A 6,976-nucleotide genomic window follows, 5' to 3' on the forward strand; every position below is an offset into this window, starting at 1 on the left:
CTGATCAGGTGGGACACCTGCTCCAGTGAAAAGAAGTGCCGCGAGTCTAGGCAGTGAAGTCGCTGGGGAGCAGACACAGTTTAGGGGAAACTGAAAAACCCACATTTCTTCCATCTTGGGGGCTTGGTGGGAAGAGGAGGGAGAGGGTAGAAAAGCAGACGTTGTGGACTAGTCATTCCTTCTTGACTCTCCAACACCGTCAACCACAGAAGTCAAGGCTCAGGACAAGGGTGCAGGGACTTTCCCACAGGATGAATGTCCCTCGTGCTCCATGGCCCCTGAGCGCCACCTAGAGGCCAAACTATGTTTAGCACTCCTGGTGGCTTAGCGTGGTCAAGCAGAGAGGGAGGGTCCACCTTGCCCGGGGGACTTCCCCCAGTTCCCCTGAGGTGTGCCCAGGGCAGGAACATTGGGAGGCCTCAGTAGACCTGTCATGGCAGGAGGAGAGATCCCACCTGGGCCAGGCTTCGTGGGGGCAGGAGCGGGTGTCCAGACACATCCACTGAACCCCTGGGACAAAGGGGACATTGAGATGACCAGAAGGGCCCCCAGGTCCCCAGGGAGCACAGAAAGGCTGGGCCCTGTGACCTGGGGGCACAGACATCAGCTGAGCCTCCAGGGTTTGTGGGCGAGCAAACCCCACAGGACTGCCTCCCCCCTCCTCCCCCCCCTCCCCCAGGGACCAGCAGGAGGGTGCAGAGGGAGCTGCTCCCTCCACCTGGGACACCATCCTGGGAAAGAGCATGGAGATGGTCAAAAGATGCAGGAGTGTTTACAAAGATCGGGAGTGACTGTGCATGTATGTGTAAATGTGTGTGTGGGGGGGTGTGTGTGCATGTGTCCCCCCCCCCTTAAGAGGGGGTAGCTCCTGAGTGAGACCAGGCCACTGACGGACATAGACATTATATTTCTTTTGCTGAACACCACTGCATCTTGGTCACACACACACACACACACACACCCTAACACACACCCATGATGCCACGTTCACTTACATGTGCGCTCTGTAACTTCTCCAGGTTCGAATTTCCTAATGAATGGTTTCCAACATTTCTTCGATGAAATAATGCAGCGTCTGTGCTGTCGTTATCATTGCTCCCACGGTTCTCAAGCGTGTATATCATTTGTTTCTCTTTCGCAGCATGAGCAATCATCCGGAGGCCTTCCTTCAACTCCTTTTTCTCTGAAATACACCAAAGGCATGCTTGCACATGTGGACTTCCACAGCACCCTCTCGTGGTTTGTAGCATGTCCTGCTGAGCCCTTGCCCTGTCCCCAAGTTCCTGCTCGGCTGCTAAGTACCTCCTGCTCCCTCTGGCATCACCTTCCTGCCTGGACAAGGTCACCTAAGCAAGGGTCACAGACTGGGAGGCGGTCAGTGCCAACACCTATCTCTGTAGGGCTGAGTTTCAGCAGAGCGTCACCACCCTTTCCTCCTGCTTCTTTGGGAATCGAGGGTGGTTGCTTTCACATAGAAATAGAAGTGCCTTTCTGGGGAGAGTGCCCTGACCCCGGGCCCCAGGTTCCCTGCTGCAGGTGTGTGCGGGGGTCACTCTCTGTGGGAGCCACATGGCCTCTGAACCCACGGGGCTGCTCCTAGGCCGTGTCCATGGCAGAGCCCATAGCCTTCTGTTTCTTCGAGGCTGGGGAAACAGAGGTCAGGGCATCAGGCATGTGGTTTTAGGTCAAGAACCATAGAGCACATGGGCCTTGATGCCCGGAGGGATGGCAGACATAGAGATTTTGATTCTCTTGTCATGGAAAAACAGTGGTGACAGGGGCTGGGTCTGCCTTGGGCTTATGCACTAGTTCTGGGCAGAGCCCCACATCTCTGCCCCCAGTCCAGGAGCACACCACAGACCTCTCCTCTGTCCCTATCAGACCTCACCTTGCTGACCCCAGGACCCTGAAGCAGTCCCTTCCCCAGGACTCAAGCTCTGCCAAGGAACCTACCAGGTGTCTGTGGCTCAGCCAGCCACTCTCCTGGGCTCTGACCATGAAAGGCCCAGGCCTTTCCCTTGCCTACCTCCTCCTCCTGTGAAGTCAGTATGGATCTTAGAAGCCCCAGGACATGTTCAGGTCCTCAGCCTTCCTTGCCAGGGTGAGCAGTTGGTGCAGAATACCGGATGAGGCCACTGGACATATCAGAATCCAGTGGCTGCTTTCAGTCCCTTCAGGAACTGAGCCCTAGTAGAAACTGTGAAAGGAACATAGGGTTTGCTGAAATGTAAAGGCCAGTAGAACTATTGGAGAAGCTACTGAAAATCAAGGACATGCAAAAGCCCCAGTTGCTAGAGGCTTGGGAGGGAGGGGAACAGACAGGGAGGAGAGGATGCTATGACTGCGTATTGTTGTCCTGGATGGGGCTCCAAACCACCTCCCCTCATCACAGTCCCTGTGTTCAGTGTCATAAATGGACCCTGGGAGGCCCACGGGGGTCCAGATGAGAATGAGACCCCATCACAGCCCCAGCAGTGCAAGAAGCCCTGCCCACCAACGTTTGCACAAACAGAATTGTTTCTGGGGTTCTTTTGCATCCGTAAACTTCAGGGCTATTGGTTAGCATGGGAAATTTCTTTTTTAAAGATCTTATTTTTAAGTAATCTCCACAGCTAACCGGACTTGAACTATGACCCTAAGATCAATAGTCACGTGTCCTACTGACTGAGCCAGCCAAGCGCCCAGAATGGGATGTTTGACAGCATGAAAGTCCTCTCTCCCTGCCTCCTCCAGCCCCACAGCCCCATCAGTGCCCCCTAAAGGGACCTGACCAGCTGGGAGGCAGGGGTGAGTGCGCAGAGCACAGCCCTGAGCTGCAGGATGCAGAGCGATGCAGAGACAGGAGTATCAAGTCTGAGCAGAGCACCACCTGCCCGGGAGAGCATGAGGGATACCGCTTGAGTGTTCTCCCAAGGCGCCATCTGCCTCTCTGTGCAACCCCCCTCCCCTCCCAGAATAACATGAAGTCATCGCAGAATTTCACGATTCCCCTTTTGCATCTGGGGAATGTATAGCTTGAGAACGGTCAGCCCCGTAGAACAAGCTAGCCAGAAAGGCCCGTTTCTGTGCTCCACACCATTTGTCTGTGGCTGTCTCTGTAACTATGTATCTTTCTCCTTGTCTGTCTGGTATCTGGGTATCTATGTGTATCTATCATCTCTTAGTATAACTTTGTATCCAGCCTGTATCTACTTATCCCCTGAGGGATGCATCTGCCATTTTCCCCAGTCCCATCCTGTCTGTGTGTGTGTGTCTACCCACTCATCACCTGCAACCTAGCGAGTCTATCCGTGTCCAGTCCACGTGTGTATGCATGTATGTGTGTGTACTGTCTGTGCACTTTATCCCATACCATCTACCTCTATCTCTCCCTCCCTCTCCTCTCTACAATCACCAGCTAGTACTAGGTGGGTTCCATCTGGACATGGTTCAGCCTGGTTATGTCTCTCTGTGATCCAAAAGAGGAAGGGAGAGCTGAGCCTGTGCCCGCTCCCCCACTTCCTTCCTGTGAAACCACAGACACGAGCCCGCGGAATCCTTCCTGCTCACCACCTGACCTGCAGGGCCCTGTCCTGCCACCCCAGGATAAGGACAGGCAGACCAGACCAGAGGTGGCCCATGTCCTGCAACCCCGCGTGAATCCTGGACCTCGGTGAGTGGGGAAGGCGGGGGCACAATGGGTGGAAGACTCCAGCAGGTTCTGGGCCTGCCTCAGGCAGCCTCCATCCAGGCCTGTGGCTCCCCTGGGAGGACTCTCCCTGCAGGCCCTGCTGCTTTGTGCTGGGGCCTAAGCCCATCGTGCAGGGATCACAGCCTCTGACATGCATCCCAGGCATTGGGACGGGTCAGATGGGAGCAAGGCCAGAGCAGGTGCCTGGCTAGGAGTCACCTGGGCATGGTCTGAAACCAGCTACAGGGGAGGGAAGCTCTCTCAGGGAGTTCCTGTTGACCGAGGGTGGACTGGGGACTGGCAGCACACGGACACCACCCCCCACCCAAGGGCCCCGTGTGGCCGGCATGTTTCTCACTGGGGCTTCTCTTGCAGTGCTCTGCCTGGGCCACGTGAGCCACACGCAGGAGGGTGAGTCCTGTGCACATGCTTCCTGATCCCCTCCCCCGGGGCAGCCCTGGATGGAGTCTGGTTCCTTCTGGGAGGGACCCAAACCCCAAGGTACACAGATGCATTCTCTCTTCAGTCCTCCCTTCACAGCTGCAAATCCCTGAAGGCCTCAAGTCCAGCAGAGCCCCCAGACGGGGATTCTCACCCACTCAACCGATCCCTTGCCTCCCCTCTCCCTGCTCTCTGAGCGCCATCGGCCAGGACCAGAGAACACAGTTGTCCTTGATTCTCTCTGAGCTTGCCCCATGTTCAGTCCCTCAGATCCTGTGGGTCCTGCCTACATGGCTTAGGTCACCCCACACCTCCTGTGGGCTCCATCCATGCCAGACTCCTCCATCCTCATAGTCCTCCCGTCCCCACCACCCCTGCCATCCCCGCCTCCCTGGAAGCGTGGGGCCCTCCTGGGGCTGCTGCACATCTCTGGTCTCCTCCTGCAGGCTCTCCTGTCTTCCACTCTCTCCCTGCAGGTGAATTTAGAAAACACACACACAATGGTTTTACCTCCCAGCCTGCCCCCTTCAAGAACTGAACCAGGGCCCATGGGATCCCAGAACAGAGTCTTTCATCTGGCCCCATCTATCTCTAGCCATACCTGCCCTGCTCTGTCCGACTCTCTTACCTCAACACTTGGTTCTCTTTCTGTGTCTCAGACACGCCACACCCTGCAGCAAGACCCACGCCCACGCGGCTCTCCACCTCCAGCACCAGACCCCCTTACCTACTTGGGGAGGTAATTCCCGCTCCTCTCTCAGGAATCCTGTCCTCATCTGACATCAAGGAAGCATCTCTGTATAGTGCAGGGATCTTGTCATGGGTCTGTGTGGCGTCAAGGCCTTTCTCCTCACACCAGGTCACCTCCCCAAGCTGCTGTACCTGACAGAGAACATCTTGGCAATCTTTCTCTCTCTCACAGAAATGCATTCTCTGTGCAGTCTGGCCAGCAGTCTCGTGGTGGCCCCAGCAGGTCACCAGGCCTGCAGGCTCCCTTTCCTGCTTCACGGCATCAGTGCATGGTCACTAGCACTAGGGTCACCTCTTGATGCAGGAGGGCTGCCAGAGCTCCAGCCATTGCACATGCTTGCAGAGTGAAAGGCAGAGATAAGGAAAAGGCTTAACTGCCACCCTTTAAGCTGCTGTCCCGGGAATCCCACCAATGAGGCTCCCCCATGTCATTTTACAGACATGGTCACAGGCCTGCACAGAGCAGATCTGGGATTCCAGGGGTTGTCTTTTGTACCTGAGGCTAGCCAGTGATGCTCTGCTTCACAAGGATGGAGATCCCAGATGTTGGAGGGCAGGAGCCGTCTGCATGACTTCCCTCCCACCTCACAGGGAAGGATAGGTTATTTCCTCAGAATGGACCCTGAGAGCCTGCTCTGCTTCCCTCTCAGGGGTCCTGCCCAGACCCTCCATCTGGGCAGAGCCAGGCCCTGTGATCCCCCGGGGGCAGCCTGTGACCATCGTGTGCCAGGGACCTGCTGGGGTTGAGATCTTCCACCTGGAGAAGGAGGGAAGACGCTCATATCAATGTGTGAGGAACCCACTGCCTGAGACCCAGGCCAGATTCCTCATCCCGACGGCGAGTGAAGACGTAGCCGGGCTCTATCGCCACATCTACTATAAGGTGTCAGCTGGTCTGAACACAGCCAGCAACTGCACCTGGAGGTGACAGGCGAGGTGACAGTGCTAGGCCCTCAGGTTCGTCCTGAGCTCCCTGGACCCTGCTACCTACTGTACCCTCTCTTCCCAGGCTCCCCTGCCCTCCTGCTCCGCCCCCCACAAGCCCTCTGCTTCCTCTCTCCCTCTGCACACACGTCCCTCTGGCTTCCACCCAGCATAGGTCCAGAGCCCTGGTCTCATCTGTACCCCATGAATGGTCTGGGGAGGGCACGGAGCTGGCCCTGGAGGCTGGCTGGGGAGGGGGCTTCTGGAGACTGGGTGTGCAACAGGCTCATTTTAAGAGACCACGTGCCTGGGGTGCCTGGGTGGCTCAGTGGGTTAAAGCCTCTGCCTTCGTCTCGGGTCATGATCCCAGGGTCCTGGGATTGAGTCACACATTGGGCTCTCTGCTCAGCAGGGAGCCTGCTTCCCTCTCTCTCTGCCTGCCTCTCTGCCTACTTGTGATCTCTGCCTGTCAAATAAATAAATAAAATCTTTAAAAAAAGAGAGAGAGAGACCATGTGCCTTTTCACCCATGAAGCTGTCCTTTCCACAGGGTCAGGGTCTGAGGGGCCCTGTCCAGGGGTCCATCTTCCACTGGGAAACTCACATGGTCCACAGGATTCCTGACCACACCGGGGAGTGGTCTGGGGTGTGCTTGGAATGGGCCATCCCTGCCCCTCTGTGTGGTCAACTCTGGTGACATGCCAGAGTCAGGGTGCACTGGGGACAGTTGGACCACCCCCCCACGAGGAGGGAGGGCTGAGGATGGAGGCAAGGAAGGGAGCCCTTCCTTAAAGCTCTGTGTTTTTTCTCCTGTTTCTCTTCATTCTGCTGTGATTCCCACATACCGTGGGACAGATGCAGTGTCCAGGGAGTGGCCCCAGGATCCAGACCTGGGAGTATCCCCCTAGTTTATCCTGGGCCTCTGACACCCCCACCACTGACCTGGGGAGAATATGGGTGGCATGGTGGCCATGCCAGGTGTGGTCAGTGTCCAGGGCCCCCAAACCTGTGACCAGGTGAGGTGGCTCCAGCTCCACCGTGTCTGTCTGTGGTCGGGGACCAGCTGCTTTGTACAGCCCCTCAGCTGAGTCAAAGCAGAGAACATGCCCTCCCATGCCTTCACGTCTCCCTGTCCCCACTTCCCTGGCGTCTAGTGGTCTCAGGAACAAGGGACACATGGAGAGAAAGAGA

General features: G+C 56.6%; 1 long non-coding RNA gene across 1 annotated transcript; it reads left to right on the top strand.

The window, feature by feature from the left end:
• Nucleotides 1-3,522: 3,522 nt before the first annotated feature.
• On the top strand, nucleotides 3,523-6,284 carry LOC309852727. Its single transcript, XR_014305346.1, has 2 exons — nucleotides 3,523-3,652; nucleotides 5,512-6,284. It is a non-coding gene; the product is annotated as an uncharacterized lncRNA (long non-coding RNA).
• The last annotated feature ends 692 nt before the right edge of the window (nucleotides 6,285-6,976 follow it).

Source organism: Mustela nivalis (genome assembly GCF_964662115.1).
Source record: "Mustela nivalis genome assembly, chromosome: 18".
NCBI lineage: Eukaryota > Metazoa > Chordata > Mammalia > Carnivora > Mustelidae > Mustela > Mustela nivalis.